This window comes from Idiotropiscis lumnitzeri, chromosome 9 (assembly GCF_059441095.1).
Source record: "Idiotropiscis lumnitzeri isolate Australia: NSW breed Sydney's pygmy pipehorse chromosome 9, RoL_Ilum_1.0, whole genome shotgun sequence".
Lineage (NCBI taxonomy): Eukaryota > Metazoa > Chordata > Actinopteri > Syngnathiformes > Syngnathidae > Idiotropiscis > Idiotropiscis lumnitzeri.
Window position 1 is genome coordinate 9962393 of NC_142399.1, and position 18606 is coordinate 9980998.

The 18606-nt window shown below is 40.6% G+C and overlaps 1 long non-coding RNA gene across 1 annotated transcript; it reads left to right on the forward strand.

Annotated features, from left to right (window-relative positions):
* The first annotated feature begins 660 nt into the window (after positions 1-660).
* LOC148330179 (uncharacterized) lies at positions 661-16101 on the forward strand. The gene is made up of 3 exons (XR_015845033.1): positions 661-807; positions 7475-7571; positions 15982-16101. It is a non-coding gene; the product is annotated as an uncharacterized LOC148330179 (long non-coding RNA).
* The last annotated feature ends 2505 nt before the right edge of the window (positions 16102-18606 follow it).

Sequence of the window (18606 nt, forward strand, 5' to 3'; positions counted from 1 at the left end):
AAAAGTCAATTGAAAGCTCTTACTAAAAAAAATAAGAATGAAGAATAATACGGATAACTGATTAATTGGTGTTTTTATTTTTGATAATAAAAAAATAATAAAATTTTTAAATGCTTACTAAGACAAAGGTGAATTGCAGGCGCACAATTTTACTTTTACAATTCTTTGTCCTTTAGTATTTATATAACTTTACATCAGAGAGAAAAGTCTTTTTTTATGAGTAGGGGGTGAATGTAACTTTTGTCTTTAATTTTTAACATGTTAATGTGATTATGTATAAAACCCCCCAGCAAAAACCGGCCAAAAAAATGACAGGTTTTAGTTTTTAGAGATCTGATTTTGACCGATTAATCGGTTGGCCCGAGTTACATTCCCTTGAGGAAATTAATTGGTGTAATTAGTAAAATAAGCAGAAATGGGGGACTCGAGTCAAGACTTTTTAGGATTTGCGACTTGTCAAACATAGGAACGACTTGACTTAATATTTGTCCAAGCAACTCGACTTGAACTCATCTAAAGTCATCTGGTTTATTGATTGAAATCGGAATTTTAACAGTTTATCATGTTAAGGAAAGCAAGAAAGAAAATGAAACAAAAGCGGGTTTTGTTTCAATCACGCCAACCTGGCAACCCAGTTACTTGTTGCGATGGGAGCAACTTCGAGGATCAATCATTTGAATAAATGGATTATCTAGTGTCTAGTCGATGGAAAAGAATGGCAAAACGCTTGGCTTGCATCGTACGGAACAATGACACAACAGCGACAACATCTAATTCCATTCATCATAACAAAACCCGCAAAGACAGGTAAGCTAACGTTACAGTTTAGCTAGCGATATTGTGAACAGGTGGCTATCCGACAGTAGCTCAGCTAGCAAGATTAGCTCAGCAGTTCAGCTCATAAATAACAGATAAATTATTAACATATCGGTTCTGCATTTAATTGAGAAGACAATAAAAGAATAGATAAGACACCGTGGAGACTTATCTAAAAACAGTTAATATCATTTAAACGCTGACATCTTTAAATAGCGTCTAAACATACAGTACTTTTCTGGTCGTGAGCGTGTCTGCCATATTTGATGTGGCAAGCCCCCCTCAAACTAATACGCGTCAACGTCAACCTAACATCAACCTCAAATGTACACAGTTAATGAACCTCATTAACCAACACATTTGAGAAAAAATTGCCACCAAAAACAAAATATGACGTTTTTAAAACTACTGATTATACATGCACGTTTACTCCCACATTCAGTATATTTCAATATTTATCACCACATTAACGGTGTGACACTCATAAAAACGTTAGTATGGAAAAATAACATGCACCCTTCTAAATAATTTAACTGTAGATATTCATAAATTAAGTTGTTTTTCTTTTTTGTTCTTTTTTGTAGTGTGATTAATGCATTCTTTATCATCACTCAATGTGTTGCGACTGAGCAAGATTTTTTGACATGACATGCTTAAAATTTGGTGGCGACTTGACTTGTTTGATTTTTTTTCCCTACAGTGATTCGGCACTTGCTTGTGACTTGAAGGCTACGACTTGAGACTTGCACATCTGTTATGTAGGTAGTAACTGACATGTCATTAATTGTATTGCTCATATTGTAGTGAGCAGACTCATCTCCTTTGGGACTGATTCCATTTTCGGTTCTATGGTCATCGCTACTCATCCCTCCCCCACTTCCCTTTTTGCCATCACTGCTCGCCTTTTCGTAGCCTTTTTGAATTCAGATGGAGTGTGGTGCTAGTCCGTCTCCCCCTCCCGCTTGGCTTCACAGAATTTTTACGGGATGCCAGCCGCTCCGAGCGAGCAAGGGAGCAAAGAGAGGGAAGATGAGGTGAAATGATGCTGCCTCCGCTACCGCCCCGGGATTAATTTGGAAGCTGTCAATCAAAACGACTCCACTGCATCCACATCTGGTTTTACCACACAGCCTTGGATGGCATGGCATGATTAAGCCTACAGGTGTTTTCATACTCCCTAGATGCCACTGGGGGGCGTTAGTGCTCTGCTATGATCTCAGATTACCGTTTTTTTTTTCCCCCTCCTTTTTTTTTTTGCATGCACCTCATCAGTAGTGTTGCTTGCTGATTTGGCCTCAAGCTGTAAGGACGCTCATCTTTGGAGAGGTACATTGCCTCATCTCGCTTATACAGCACGCTGAAATGTGCACACACACAGTCAGTCAGTGTGTTTTACTCTCATAGAATTCCAGCCATACATTTTTTTAAACATAGATGAGAGGATAAAGGCGGGTCTCCAACCTTTTTGAAAGTGAAAGCCACTTGGGCACTGATTAATGCAAATGGCTATCACACTGATACACACTTGTGGAATTACAGTTATTTTTGTTATCCGTAGTGAATGATATCTTTTAGGTGTGTGCATCTGTCCCCAGAAAATGACAATTGATTACTTATCTCGTTGGGGCAACACATGTGCACAGTCACAATACTCATGTATAGTGGTATGTATATATGTAGTCATGTATTCTTTATCCTCTGCAAAAAAATGTCTAGTATGGTTGCAGTTTACTGAAGCGTTGCAAGTAGTAGTGGTGAGTGTTATACTGCCCCCCTGTGGCCAAGGCCGGCACACCAAAAGGAGGAGTACAATGAATTAAATAAAATTGCTTAATTATTCTATTTAATTATGTTGTTTATTTTAAAAAAAAGTAGAAAACAAATGAATTTTTTTTTATCAGCGGTGCTGTGGGGTTGAATGGTTTATTACTTGTTTTTTTTTTGCATTGATTTTAATGGAGAAAAGCTGATTTTGTTTGGAATATCATGATTTACAAGTGGAGTCTCTGAATGAATTAAATTCATATCTCAAGACACCGCTGCACACTGTGCGTTAATCCCACTAGAATAGGGCTGACATTTTATTTTAAAACCTGATAGGTGGGCGGGGTTCTTTATTATATTTTGCTGGCCACTTTGTTTTAAGACATTCTTCACGCGGTGGGGTGTCGGATGAAGGAGGACAGAGCGGCCTGTTTGAATTGCGGCGTGTGCATGCCTCGCACGCCAACACACTGGCCGGGCCTTTTTTTTGTCCACGGGCAAGCCAGATGAGGAGCACCGCCGCTTTCGAGCGCCGCCACGCTCGACCTTTCGCCTCCCTCAACTGAGAGGCGACGTGCCGACTCCCTTCTGCAGCAAACTGTTCGCTCGCTGGGGTTACTGGGGCACATGTATGGGCGCGGGGCAGTGTGCATGAGTCATGTCTGGGCTCCAGCTGTTTGTGTGTGTGTGTGGGGGTGTGCGTGTGTGTGTGTGCGAGTGTTGTCCATCCGTGTGTTTTAATAGTAATAATAAAAATAATAGCATGAGCAAGTGAGTGTGTGTGTGAGTCTGTATGTGTGTAAATAAGCATGTGTGCGCGTGTTGGGAGGATTGTCAATCCCTGTGTTTTTGTGCATGTTTTGTCATTTTTTTGTGTGTGTGTGCGAGGTTTATGTTAATCTTTGTGTTTTCGTACATATTGATAATTTTTGTGCGTACGTGTGTGAATGTGGGAGGGAAATGTGTGTTTGTGTGCGTTTATGTGTGCATGTAGGTAAATTTGCGTGTGCGTACGTGGGGGTGTGCGTGTGTGTGTGTGTGAGAGCGTGTGAAGGTTATGTCAATACATATGTTTTTCTTTGTGTTGGTACTAGTTTTATGTTTGTGTAGGCGTGTGGGCTAGTGTGTGTGTGTGGGCTTGTGCGTGTACGTGTGATTTCCTGCATGTGTGTTGGTAAATTTGTGTGTGTGGGTGTTTGTGTGTCTATCAGTGAATGAGTGTGGGAGTTTTGTGTCCATCTGTGTGTTTCCCTGCGTGATGGTACAGCCCAGAGATTGTTTCTAAACTCTAGTAGGTGCTGCTGTTTTGGTTAGCAACTGAGTGTTTTCCAGACACGATTACCCAAAAGTACACAACTGATTTTAATGAACAGTACTGATTGTGATAAAGTCTTTCATTTTTGGTGTGGAGCACTTGGCCCTCACTTTGTATTGTCAATTATTTTTACTGCGATATGAAGGACAGGAGTAGAATTGGGAGTCAATTGTCCTTTTTTTTACTTAAGTTTGTTAAGTCTCGTTCTTTGCCATTGAAGACTGCATACTCAACTGTTTCACCCAATACAGAACTTAAGAGTGGTCCCTCACCCCAGTCAACAGGCGGGACGTTTTTAGAAAACCGCTTCCCTTTATTTACAGCTCGACACCGTACAAATGAACACACGACAAGGACGAAAAGACATCTTCGCAAAAGCGATTTTCACCTCAGCTCCGTTTGTTTCTGTCGCTTCTGTCTGTGCATTACTTGGGATTTAGGACTTGTGTTTTTCTGCTTTTGTTTGCCGATCCCCCTCTTTCCAAATTCTGTCTTCTTGCGTCCTCTAAGTGCTTTTAATTAAAGAGATTAGAAAATAAAACCTTGTGGCATGGAGAAGATTTTGTTTTTCAAAGTGTTCAAGGCATGTTCATAGAGAGGAGTACACCACTTTTGTTTCCTTGGCGGTGGTCTGCTCTCTTCTGGGCACACTTGTTTTGTTTTATTTTGTGCTGGTAACAGCAGCGAGTGCGTGGGCGTAGCTGAAAGATTTCTTGGAGCCCCTCAGTGCACAAACGCCGCGGCTTGCAGCATCTGTTTCTGCGCACAGAGCCCCAGATAATTCCATCAAAGTGGGCGATGGAGAGAAGTTTATCCAACATGCTAATGAGAAGTGTAAGAACGTCTCTCCAGGCCAGCCTCTTGACTTTAATTTTCAAGGACGACACGCTGATCTTTTATTTCACTGCGGTAACTTCAAAGTCCAAAGTTGTCATTAAAGTGGACACTGCATGGAGCTCTTTTTAGCCGGCACGTTTTGTTCACGTTACACATTAAAAATATAACATTTAAAAAAAAAAAGAAAAAGAAAAGTTGTCCACTAAAAATACTAAAAGATAACTGACAATTAATGGCAATCAAATATTTAGTTTTACTCCATGGTTCCGAGGCCTAAGTCACTGTCAAAAAGTATTCCTTTAAGCTTTTTAAAAATTTTTGTGAAAAAAAAAAAAAAGCGACACTCACAAACTAGAATAACTACTAAAAATATAATTGCCCATTGGCATAAAATTGACTATTTTGTGTATATTGCTGGTTTTAATCAAATCTATTTGAATCGATATTCCTTTTCACAGCCCGATATCGATTCATAAAACCATATATTGCTACTTTAAATAATGTCTTTTCCCCCATAAATTTTCACGACTTCTCACGTCACGCGATATATTGTCACTCAGCGAAAGTAGCGTATCAAAACAAAATGGCAAAAGCAGCGAAGTCGGCGGCATTGGTTCTTCTGAGAATGCCTTTCATATGAAAGAAAAATCGGTACTGCAAAAGCCTCGATTGAATCGAAACTCAATCAAAGTGAATGGAAAATCGAATCAGCCCCCTTGTATATCGATTGGAATCGATTTTGGAAATTTGAATCGATACCCTGCCCTATTTGTGTTTATTTTTGTGCTTGGAGTTTGCAGAGCAAGTTTACAGCAGTGCAAACTCCAAGCACAATAATAAGCACATTGCTCCAATAACATTCCAAATAATTTATACCCTTTGACAGTTCTTTCTCGATTAGATGTTGCCACTCTCGTTCCCCCCTCTACCCTTGCGTTGTAGCTCACCCGACCCTCCCCTCCTCTCGCAGTTGCGGAGCTTGTGAGTGATGAACTGCCACTGGGCAGCAAAGGCGGGCGAGGCAGTCCGACGAACACAGCCTCCCCACGGCTTCACAAAAGCAAAGCCAAGCATCAGTGGCACATGCGGGCCTCTAAACGAACTCTAAACGGAGTCCTTTCGTTTTTTCTTTTTTTTTTTTTTCCGTCTCTACACATTTAATGGTCTCAGCAAAGCGTACTCCCCCCGCGGGGCTGCCGACAACCCGGGCTAAACTTGCAATGCAGATGTGACGAGAAGGAAGGAAAAGAGGCCAGTTTTGTTTCTCAAGTTAGTTGATTGAGACACCAGTGATGGTCAACATTTAGACAAGGGGTGAATGATTTGGAAAAACCTTCCCTTCAATATTTCAAATTAATATGCAATCATTTCCTACAGGTTGTTTATTTGTTATTTTTTTTTTGCAAAAGCATTTTGTTTTCCACACTTCCGCACGAACACGTTTGTCCTTCCACTAGCTTGATGCTAACACAATGCAAATTGCTATTAACAGGAAGATCGCATTGATAGTTTCCGATATTCCTTTAACCACAGATATTGCATTCGAATGTGAACAGGCAATATCACAATGCTGGAAGGGATATATTCTTTATCCTCTGGGGAAAACGACACAAGTTACTGAGTCACTTCCAGTAGTTGTGAATGTCTTCTTTGTGTCTTCATGATTGTTTTATGTTGCCTCCAGTGAACAAGTTGCTTAAAGCAGAAGGAGATGAAATGGAATAATCATAATAACCACTCAATTAAGTTACTCACACTTTCATGTAATGTCAAATCATTCGACATTGATTCACGCTGCCTTCTAGTGTTGGGCAGGTTGATCCAAATATCGATAATAATTATACCAAGACGATATCAATATCGGATGGACAGTAGCACGAAAAGATTGATGCCGTAGTTTCAGTTTAGCTCTTGGAAACGCTAGTTTTGTCAAACGGGTGATCTCCATGTTGCCAATCTCGCCTGATACTAATTGTCTTGGCTTTGAAAGGTTTAATAATTAGACAAAAAAATGAAAAACACACTCAGATCGAATGAAGATTAATTGAGACATTTCAATTAGATAATTCATCTATCTCAATTATTGAAAAGTATTGGTATTGATTTTGGCGATGTGTGTGTGTGTGTGTGCGCACTTTCATGGCGCGCCTGCTGGTATTCGAATTTAGCTGCTGTTAAAACGGATATTTGTTTTTCCTCTGTTTCTGCCTTATATCGCCTTAAATGTGTGTAAACTCTCTGACACTCTGCCATAGATGCTATCACATTAGCGCCTTATTTAATAATACGTTACCGGCCCCACTGACCGGCCACCTGGCACAATACAATAGAAATCAACAAAAATGCAGCAATATGTGGATTTGTGTGAGCACGCCCAAAATGAATGCCATAAAAATAATGGATTTGCACGTAAGTGGAAAAATGAAAGCAAGAAGGACCGCCTCGCACCTCCCCTCCTCCCCTTTTACATTGTTCGTTAAGTGTTTATTTCATAATCACTCCCGAGATGCTGCAAAGGAGCAACAAGGGGGGGGGGAGCCACGAAGCGTTTTCAAGTTAAGAAATAAAAATAAGTATAGTTTGCTCCTCGGGGTGAGTAAAAAGTTTCCACAAAGCAAAAAAAGCATCGATTCGGGAGTGTTTTGTCTCCTCGGCCGCCAACTGGAATTGTTTTGCATTTATTAGCGTCTGAGCTGATTCAGCGTCGGACTGTTTATGATTACATTTTTTTTCTTCTTCTAGAACTGACCAAATCTGCTCTGACACTGAGAGGGAACGAGAGAGAGCGAGAGAGAGATTGTTTTCTTCCTGTTTGGGATTCTGGATCCAACTTACGACAGTGAGTTTCTTAATTCCCTGTGTGAGTGTTAGCAGTTTATAGAGTCTGAATTTTTTCTTTTTTTTTTTTAAAGGGAGGTGTACTGACGACAAGACGTTGTAAATCATTATCCATGCATGACATGGCCTGAAAATACAAGAGCAATTTTTTTTTCACCAAATCCCATTTCTAATTTTGATCATTTTTTTTTTCTCCGCTGAGCTAAGTTTAGCCTGGGTTGTCAGTAGAAGTTAGGGAGAGTCTTCATCACGTGTGCATTGACACACTCATTTCCGGGTGCATTTGCTTGAGATAATTAGCTTTAAGGTTAATCGCAAAACCATTTTGAGCATTTATTTTTAGCATTTTCTGAGTGAATAACGCACGGGTCCTAATGACAAAATGCACATGCACGGTTTTCTGTGATCCTTAAAACGATTAACGAATAACAGCAAATTTGAGATGGCTTTACCTGTACCTAAACATATATTTTATGCTGATTTAAAAAATGTCTTAACATTTTTTTTTCTTGCACATCGGCTTCATGAGATATTTTGATATTTAGTTTTCCGGCTTGACTTTTAAAAATAATTCTTAGCTATGATTTTGTCGGGAAAAAAACTATCTACCTGTTGCTGAACCTAAAATATAAAATGAGAGAGAGAGAGAGAGAGAGAGAGAGAGAGAGAGAGAGAGAGAGAGAGAGAGAGAGAGAGAGAGAGAGAGAGAGAGAGAGAGAGAGAGAGAGAGAGAGAGAGAGTGAGAGTGAGAGTGAGAGTGAGAGTGAGAGTGAGAGTGAGAGTGAGAGTGAGAGTGAGAGTGAGAGTGAGAGTGAGAGTGAGAGTGAGAGTGAGAGTGAGAGTGAGAGTGAGAGTGAGAGAGAGAGAGAGAGAGAGAGAGAGAGAGAGAGAGAGAGAGAGAGAGAGAGAGAGAGAGAGAGAGAGAGAGAGAGAGAGAGAGAGAGAGAGAGAGAGAGAGAGAGAGAGAGAGAGAGAGAGAGTGAGAGTGAGAGTGAGAGTGAGAGTCAGAATCGGCGGGAAAAAAGCAAAAAGTACTTATTCACTGATTCACAAATGTCGTACAAATGTGTTGGGCGGCGTTGTTGTCGTCCCAGTTGTAAGGTGTCGTCACATCAGACATGGCATTGTCTTCATGTTGCGGTAACTAGCTGCCAGGAACACACGAGAGGACATCTCCAATTCAGCATTTGCTGAAAAGAGCTGCGGATGCATTATTAATAAGGACCAGTCATGTTTATTCATGACCCCGGGCAGCCCTGTTTCAAACGTGTGAAAAGCGGCTTTGCTTTCGGGCACAACAGATGCACCAGATTACAATCGGTCTTCAGTATAACGCATAAATAATGAGTCTCCTTACTTCTTCTAATTATACACCAGCTCCAAAATGCGATTATTCATTCATCTTGTTTTTAGTCCAAAGCTCACCTCATTAAACCTTACCCTCGATAGTGTATAATTACTGGACAAATCTGCTTCAATAGCATTTGAAACATGCTTGCAACCACATTATTTGACGTTATATTTTATTTCGTATACTCTTGCCGCTTTTTTCATTTTATTTATTTCTTTTTTTGAAGCAACAGTTGCACCGACGTTCAGGAATTATTCAGAAGTATTAAGGCCGGCTTTAGACCCCTCTGCCCCGCCAAGCTCCTATCACGTCTGCTTTTCACATGCCCCTGATTTAGCTTTCCATCGTAGAATCTTTATTTTATGTTTGTGTTTAAATCACTTTGAGGGAAAAACAATTGGTGGACCGTGCCATTTTCCCTTTCGAAGGAAGCATCGATGCTAACTTCACATTTCAAAGTTGAGGAGTTCAGTCTGTCACGTCACCGGCTTGTATTCTTTATCCTCTGCGATGAATCACACATTTAAATGTCTTATTGAGACATGCAATATTTCCAGAAGCCACCAGGTGGCCACGGTGTACACACCAGAAGGAGAAGAACAATGGATAGTGAATTAAAGCAAAAAAAGTGGCAAAAATGGTTATTTATATATTTATTTATTTTTTATATTCTGCTTCATTGTTATTCGTGTGTTTTTTTTTTTGTGAAGTCTAATACAGCCTGGACAACGTTTGCGGCTCTATGAGACTGCATAGTGGTTATATTTAGACAGCAGTCAAGGTGTGCGCTACTTATCGTTCTAAAGGAGCTGTAACGTGAAATGTTTCATTCGGGAAGACGTTTTGCTCCCGATAGGTTTAAAAAAAAAAAAGTGTCACAGTTGTGGTACGCTTACGCTGCTGCTGCCTGTCAGTTTGACTCGCTCACTCCCACTGCCACATGCCACAGTTAAATTGAATCCATTTCACACTTTCATTCCTTTCCTGCGGCGTGCTAAAAGTCGTCCCAGGCAAATGTATGGAAAAAAAAATATCTCGCTTTGTGGGCGAAAGAAATAAGCAATTTTAAAAATGGCAAAACTTCAGCTCTGTGGATGTTGGCAGCGGAAATGAGACAGAGTTGCTGCGTGAGCCGCGAGAAGTACGTTTTAAATACTCAAGTACTCAAGTAGATGTTACAGGTATCAATTAGACTTGATTATTTCTTTATTTTTTTATTTTTTTTGCTTTTGCTCTGCACCGGAACTTTCCACTCGCTACTTGTGAAAATGATTCAGCAAATTTTTTTTTCAACCTCAAGCTCAACATAAAAAAAAAAAAAACAATTAAAATAAAAAGAGAGATATAAATTGAACTGCATTTGAGATTTCGATTGATTGGTCGATTAGGATCATGGGGGGCAAAACTTGAACGGGCGCTTTTATGGTCCTAATGGCCTCTCAGTGTCAAAAATGTTTTTTAAAAACAGAGTGAGTCTTTTGCCAGGGTCAGAGAGACATGTCAGGCCGTTGCCATGGCGACGAGCCAATTCACAATAGAATGGAGTTGAATTAATATTTATACTTTAGCCAGTCTTTTCAAATTCAAATCAACATCGCGATGTAGTCGAATGCACTTTTCAAATGGCAAAGTCTTCAATTTGGGGGGACTGCTTCATTTCCTCCGGTAGACTTTATTTTATTTTTTTATATATATTTTTATTTTATGTATTTGTTTATGTAGTGTTTGGATAAGTGTAGTTCACATGTTTACATGCCATCGTTTGACGAGACAAGCGATAAAGCCAGGGATTTGTTTGCGTTCTTATCGTAATACGACTTTTGATTTATGTTGGTGCCACACTTTGGTTTGGTGGAATTTTGTGAGTTTGTGAAAACTTGAAAGACTGCAAATCAAAGTTTTTGGAAGGTAACAACTCTAAAAGGTGTTCAGTAATTTTATAGACTCTAATTCATATAGATAAATAAACTAACTGACCTTCATTAGAAATTTTTGCCTAAAGACCAAAAAATGAATGTCATTAATATCATAAATCTGATGTTGCTTTTTTGAAATAGAGATTTATTTATTGCTTGTTTTTAAAAAAAAAAAAATACATGGGACCTTGAATAACTAATTTCATATTAAATTGCAATATGAAGGCGGGGAAAAAAATCAATTTGATTATTTTTCCAAATCATTCCAAGATTGTGAATCCTTTCGCCCACGTTGTCATCACACGCACGTCGCCTTCCCGTGTGCAGCAAGAAGAGCAGGGGGGCGAGACCCCAACGCGTTTGCATTTTCAAGTTGTGCAGAGCCAATTAAGCCGCCTTTGCGTCACATGCTGGCCTCTGTCTTCCCCCTGAAACACGTCGCTGCTGCTAATTATCTTTTCATATCATAATTTCCTCATTTGCATGCTGTTGATTTTTCTCACTCGCCTTTCATTGTGACAAAGGCCAAAAACATGGCAGGGATGTCAAAAGATGAGGTGAAGTTGATTTTTTTAATTTATTTATTTATTTATTTTGGGTGGCTTTTAAGGAAATAGTAAATTGAAAAGCAGCTTTGGTTACATGCTTGACGACAGAAAATTGCGATCCATTTTTACCAAATTGAATGTGTATGTGAATGTGAATATTAGAATATTAGTCTAAAATCGTCCGAATATTTTGGTTTATTTTGGGCGTTCAATGTCCTCCTCTCCATATGCGTTCACTAAAGGCAGACGAGGCAACCTCATAATAGTTTAAAATAAAAAATATTGGCTTCGGATAATTTAAGAGGTTGAAGTGGGCAGAAATATAGATGTGCTCATGAATTTTTGAAAATTTACATAAATAGTTCACAGAAGTTATCGGCTGTGAGACTTTAAACAAAATCTTGATCAAAAAGCTGAATTTCAGCGCTGATAACAGAGGACTTAATACTTCAGATTTATCAAATCATACGCACATTGCAATAATCATCGCAAATCCAGCGCAAGTCATGTGGGTGTCAACATCCACTTCAGTCGACTTCGTGATTGTGGCGTGAAACTCAACCGGAGCCAGTCAGGACGTGATTAGAAGCTCAAGCTGTCACAGGATAGAAAAAAAGAGGAGCAACTCTTTGTCATTAAATTACTCGTGCCATCTTTTGAGTTTTTCCATCATTGCTGAACACAACTTGGGGTCAAGTGCAGTCAGTCACTGTTGAGCGGTCGTGAGTTTTGCCAAGCATGAAAACATTGGCATCACTTTGTCGTTCTTCATCCACGCATAACTAAAAAGACAGCAAAGTCCAAAAAACAAGGCCTCACGTCGCTCCCTCAGCTCCCCTTCCGTGTCGAGCGGGTCGACTTTGTCAACTGTTCTACTTCACCTGTCCAAAATGATGCTCCTTGAGGGAAAGAAAAAGTTTTTTGTTAAAGGGGGCATATCATTGAAAATTGACTTCAATTGATTTTTACGAGCAGTCGGGTCTGTGGACTGCCCACTTGAGGGTAAATAAATATGCGCATCTGTCCGAGGCTTTTTTTTTTTTTACCATCACACGCCCATGATTAAAGATAAAATTGACTCACAACCTAGTGCCCACTCATCAAGTATGATGCTTCCACTCTTCCCCCGTCATGGTAACCAAAGGCAGACTCTCTAATCAACAGTCCCTAAAAATGGGTTAATTTCAGCAAAAGTGTGTTAAGTGTGCTGTAATTCTTGATCTTCGAGGTATTTTATTGCGAGCGTGTCAGGCATTTTCTAAGAATCCCGCAAAATGTTTGAAATCTTGAAAACAATAAAGATGCCCATGAACATGCTTCACCGAGGCGCCGTTTGTGTGTTTTCATGCCGAGTGTACGCCGTGTTCCCGCATTTAAGCACTTCTGCGTAACCATGGAAGCAGCGGCGGGTATCCGGAATGACAATGTGCGTTCCGGCAACCGATTTTTTTTTTTTTTTTCTCCCCTTCTCAGCCCGATGTGTGCGTCATCCCTTTTGTCAGAAGTCATTTCTCACACACACACACACACACGCACTCACATGCACAATTAATGCCCCCCCCCCGTCTCGTTTAATTAGCTTCGCCATCAGACTATTGAGCTTGGCGACCGCGTCCCCTCGCGGCCCGCCCTCCTGACGACCCGAGTCCAATTCCCAAGCCTGCCGGGCTCCTGAAAATAACGCCGGTGTCGCCGCTGTTCACCGCCTGACCGACGGGCTAAAACGGGATTTAATTTTTTTTTTTTGGGGGGGCGGTTGAAGTTTTTTGCAGCACCTGGGGAAGACACGCATGAGTCTTCGGCTTCATTAGCCGTCTTAACAAGACAGAGACGGAACACCATTCGGCATGGAATCACTAATCAAACGGCTAATTTCATTAAGGTTGCCTCAGGAACGTCATAATCATTCCCATGACTGGAAAAATAATTGGATTGACTTTGCTCCAACGAGGGCTCTTGTCGACAGCTTTTCTTTTTTCTCGAGAATCTCTCACTATGTGTCCAAAAGTAATGCATCCAACAATAGATTGAAACCTGACTGTAGTTATCTGTGCCCTTTTTTAGTTTATTTTGAAAATGTGCTTTGGATCCTAGGGGGCAAATCTACTCTTCTTTTTTATGGAATAGAGTGCTAATGGTAAAACTGTGTTTTTGTGCGAGAAATGCAAAATATTATGCAATGTTTTTGCGATGCCATCACAGAGGGGAAATGCAACGCTAATTATAGAACGAGAACTAGAAATTAGTTAGGGGTTGGAGCAGGCGTGAGCAAACTACGGCCCGGGGGCCACATGTGGCCCGTTAAACGTTTTAATCCGGCCCGCCAAACTTGAAAAAAAATAAATAAATAAACATTGTTAATGTTTTATTTTCTAAATACAGTGGTGTGTCAAAGATGTATTTTGTTGTAATGCTTTTGCTCACTTTCATTTAAATTTAAATGTATTTTTTTTTTCTCAGATGAAGTAAGGTTACCAAAACACTGCATCCATCTTCTCCTCTGTCAAATTTTAGAACCCATTGTGGCCCGCCAATCAAAAAGTTTTCCTACCCCTGGGTGAGAGTTAAGGTTTCAGATTGTAGACTGTAATTAAGGTTTCAAATAAAGGTTTTGAGCCAAAATAAGGGCTCCATCTGGGGTTAAATTTTTACATCTGCGTTTGCCAAACGGCAAACACGCACGGGTTGACGCTAGTTTGAAGTTGCAACATCGCCATTCGCCACTAGATGGCAGACAGGGCTCGGTTGCACTTTCACTGGATCTTTTACATTCTTATACTTCTTACAACTTGAGTGAGAAGGCCAAATATTTTTTGTGGCTTTGGAATGATATGCATGACAATCATATTTAATGAGTGAGTTGATTTTTGTGAGACAATGTACGAAATGAGCTCTTGTACTTTGTTGGTTTCTTGTTCAACAGTTTTGTGTCGTCCTTGAATGGCCATTTTTTTGCAAGAGAGCCCTTTGCTTGCAGAAATAAATAACGTATGTGGTTATTTTGTTGTTTGCTTCGGACTTGTTATATCTCTTACACATGAATTATATTAAGAGCGCTGATTTTGCACATATTTTATCCGTACTAGCATTTTTGTCATCTGGCTCGGAAGTGCATGGTCCTATGTGGTTGGTTTAAAGCCAAGGTCGGTATTTCAAATGATTAGAGCAGTAAACAAGGGTTAGGTTTTCAAATGAAGCTTTTGAGAAGATGTTCCCAAGTACTTACAAGGCTTCTGAATTTGGGCTCAAGCGCTGTAAAGGGCTTGCAGCGGTCTTTTTTTTTTTATAAGAAATAACTATCTGATTGAATTGTTTGTTTCTCAGAAGGCGAAATAAAAATGCAACTTTAGCATTGACTCGCACATAACATTGCAGCACAATCAGATATTAGAACAACAACAAACATTTGTTCTTTCTTGTCTGCGATCCGGACTGACGTCACACTCTCTTGTGAGTCACCGAGCGTTCAAAGTTGGAAAGAAACTTGCATCACTTTTTTTTTTTTTTTTTTTTTGGGAGGCTCATTTTGAGGCGGCCTGTGGAGTGTCAATAAAAACCGGCAGGCATCGATGACGGGTGACGAGACAAAGTGAAGTGTTGCGAATGGGAGCGCTAGCTGTCGAGGGCGACAACACTCAGGTCACTCACGGCGGGACCACTTGATGCTGGTCTTTTCAGGGTCTGCCACACACTTCAGTTGCACGGGCTCAGCCAGCTCAATATTTTGCACTCTATAAGGAAAATGACTGCGTTCTTCACAGGATCACTTCGAGACACTCCGAATATTTCCCTGAAAGACATGAGTCATAGAAGTCGACGTAAACGTTCAGATTTTTGTTCCTAAAGCCCGTATCGCACCGTTTGGCCGTCGTGCTAATCAGTCAAGGTCCTCTCCTTAATTATTTTTGAACAAACAAAGGCAATAAATGAATCTGTGTTACAATAATACATCAGATTATATATAAAGGCTTTGCTTTTATGGGTTAGACTCGCTCTAAAATAAATGCAAATGAACCACACATATGAAAGACAGCTTATCTACATAAATTAGTGTTGTTAAATGATTAAACACTGACTTTTCAAACATTCAAAATATTATTTTTAGACTGATTCATTTATTGCTTGCATTTGTTGAAAAAATAACCCCCCCAAAAAAATCGCACTTGCTGTATTAAGGACACATTTTTTTATTCAATTATTTTTAATAATCATTCTGCTAAATCTGAGGTCAGTGCTTCTCAATTATTTTATTTTAAGCCCCCCCAGCGAGAAGAAAACAATTCGCGCCCAGCACCCGCTCTCCGCCACAACTATAAATGATAGCGTTGATACTCGCTGCGCACAATAGGCAATGAGAGCGCCACTGCCAACTACTGGGGTGGATGTGCAATTACACTTTAATTGTAGTAGGCTGAAAAAAAGCATGTTCCCTAGGGTCACACGCGCCCCCCTCAGCATCGCACTGCGCACCCCTAGGGGTGTCCGCCCCACTATTTGAGAAACACTATCTTAGGTTAACGAAACACAGATGTGCGCTTCAATTCGCAGTCTTGCCGAGCTTTGAGTTGTTGTCCTCATGCTTGTATCCTTCCTCAGCGTGGACTTGGGGGACCAGGACTCAACCTGAAGACACGCCTCCTCCCGTGTCGGGTCCGCCCACTCCCGGCTTCACCTCCCAGCGTGCCTCCGCCGATCCTCCCTGGCATCATTTGCTGTAAGTATATTTTTCTGGGAAGATATGTACAAACACAGAAAGCCGAGTCGGAGCGGCCATTTAAGTTTCGTGTTTGAAAGGGCCTTCTGTCGTGTTGTGCCTCGAATACCTTAACAAGTGGTTGTGTTCCCATCTTATTCCACCCTCAAACCCCGCAATCTGCAACTCCCAGTGCCGCGTCGTCGGGGCGCGTTCAGAGCATGGCCGGAGGGGATTTTGCCGATGAGAGTCAGCGCACGTACGATCGGCGTGGCAGCGGCTGACCCAGACTACTCCCTGGGTTAGGGTTTGAAATGTGTGCTTTCCAGCCAGAGCTACATTTTCGAGATAGCGGCTTGCTTTTTTTTGTGCGACCATTAGGATTTTTAAATAGCTTTAAATAAGAGTCTAAGGTCAGGATTAGGTTTTCAAACCTTGGTTAGGTTTCAAACCCAGAGTTAGGGGATCAATTCAGAGTCACAAATGAAGGTTTTCAAGGCCCGGTTAGAGTTTGAAACACGGCACTCGGGGGTTTCAAATATGTGTTTGAAGCCGAGCTAACAGTTAGAGATATTTGATACCGCTTTTTTTCAGACCGATACCAGTATCAGTATTCTCTATTGAGTAGTCACCGTTACCGATACCAAGTACAGATAACAGTAGAATTATGATCCATAAAATTTCACTTAACACGTTGACAGGTATTTGTGAAGAAAGACCTTTCTGTCTTTCTGGCACACCTGATGATTCTCCCATGTGTCAAATGGCTGCAGTGTAGCACCAACGACTGGCAAGAAAAACTTGCTCTATATCGGATATTTTCAGATGCATTAAGTATCGGTGGTTGGCATCAGCATCCCCCGTGAGTAGCCGATGCCTTGAAATAAGATCAGTATCTGCCTGATATCGATGCCTGGCATTGGTACTCGCCCATCTCTCGTTTCTAGACTTGGTTATGGTTTCAGATATTGTTTTGAATCAATTTCAAGTCAGGGTTTTAAACCTGGGTGTAGGTTTAAAATTACATTTTTTTTTCATTTTCATCATCAATTCAAGTTAAGGTTACAAATAATGTTCAGGAATTCAAATTAGGGGTTTAAGACAAGTGTATGGTTGCAATTAGGGCTTCAAATTCGGTTTCGAAGCCATACTATGATTTCATATTGGTGTTTCAAGTCTGAGTGAGCGTTAAGAAATACAATTTATAGCCAAGATTAGGGTGTCAAGGCAGGGTTAGGTTTTAAACTGAGGTTTTCAAATTAAGGTTTCAGGTCTGGTTGAGAGTTTCAAACCCCGTCGGGGTTTCAAATTAGGGTTTGAAGACAAATTAGGGTATTCTTGCCACCTGTTAAGTTTTCTGGTTTTCAAACAAGAGTTTCAAATATAGTTTAAAGGTTTGGCTATCAATTAAGCTTTAGAATTTCAAGTTGGAGCTTGAAGACAATATTTAAGGTCTGAAATTTTGGTTCCATTACAGGGTTAGTTTAAGTTGAGGATTGCAGCAAAAGTTAGGCTTTCAAATTATGGTTTTGAGCCGCGGTAAGTGTTTTATGGCCGCATTCTTGGGGCAACTTGAAAGTGTAGCCCGAGGGGCTTTTGGCGCTGGCAGTCCGGACACGTACGAGCGTCGCAGCGATTTTTGACCCGAGGCCACACGGCACTCTGCTGGCAGCCCAGTGCAGGTGCGGAGGCAAGGGGCAGCTGGACCACCCCCCGCTGGAATGTGCGGGCTCTCATATCCCCTCTTTTTTGGACTTTAAAGCTGATAGTGTTTCTTCTTAGGCTAAAAGTAACTTACACTTCTCACTCACTCACACACACAAAAAATTCTCACACCCGACAAACAACACAACCCCAAAAAAACGTCACTCGCCAAAAAGTTTACACTGGCTCCGTAAAACTTCTCACACTTGCCGAAAAACATCTCAGAACGACCAAAAAAACTTGCAGTCTCAAAAAACTCCCAATTTAAAATCTCACTTGCACCAACATTTTTTTGCACACACCAAAATATCTCCCGCGAAAAAAGGATGAGAGGGGTCGTTCTCTCGCTATGGATCAGAAGATTTTAATGAATTATTTTTGGAGCATTTGATTTTATTTATTTATTTTTTTTATTGTGTGAGTTGTGTATTTAAGTGTGAGATTTTTTTTCTGGTGTATTTGTGTGAGTGTTATTTTTTATCTTATGAGAATATTTGGTGTGAGTGTGAATTATTTTTGTGAATGTGAAAGGTTATTACAGTTTGTTGCTCTCCTTTTTGTCCAAAGTGTCTATCTTCTTGCTTACTATTCCAAACACTTCCTGCAGCCGAACCTCATTGTTGCTCCATAATTAATTGATAAGTCCCCAGACTTCCTGTCATCATGTGCTGTTATTTTTTTCCTCTTTCTCATCTCTCTGCAGCCTTTCCCTCCTCCTCCATCTCCATCTCCTCCTCATCATCATCATCATTGCCTCCTCTATTCTCGCTGTTCGGCTCGCCTAATTAGATATCCCCCCGCAGGTTTTGGTTACAAAGCAGAAT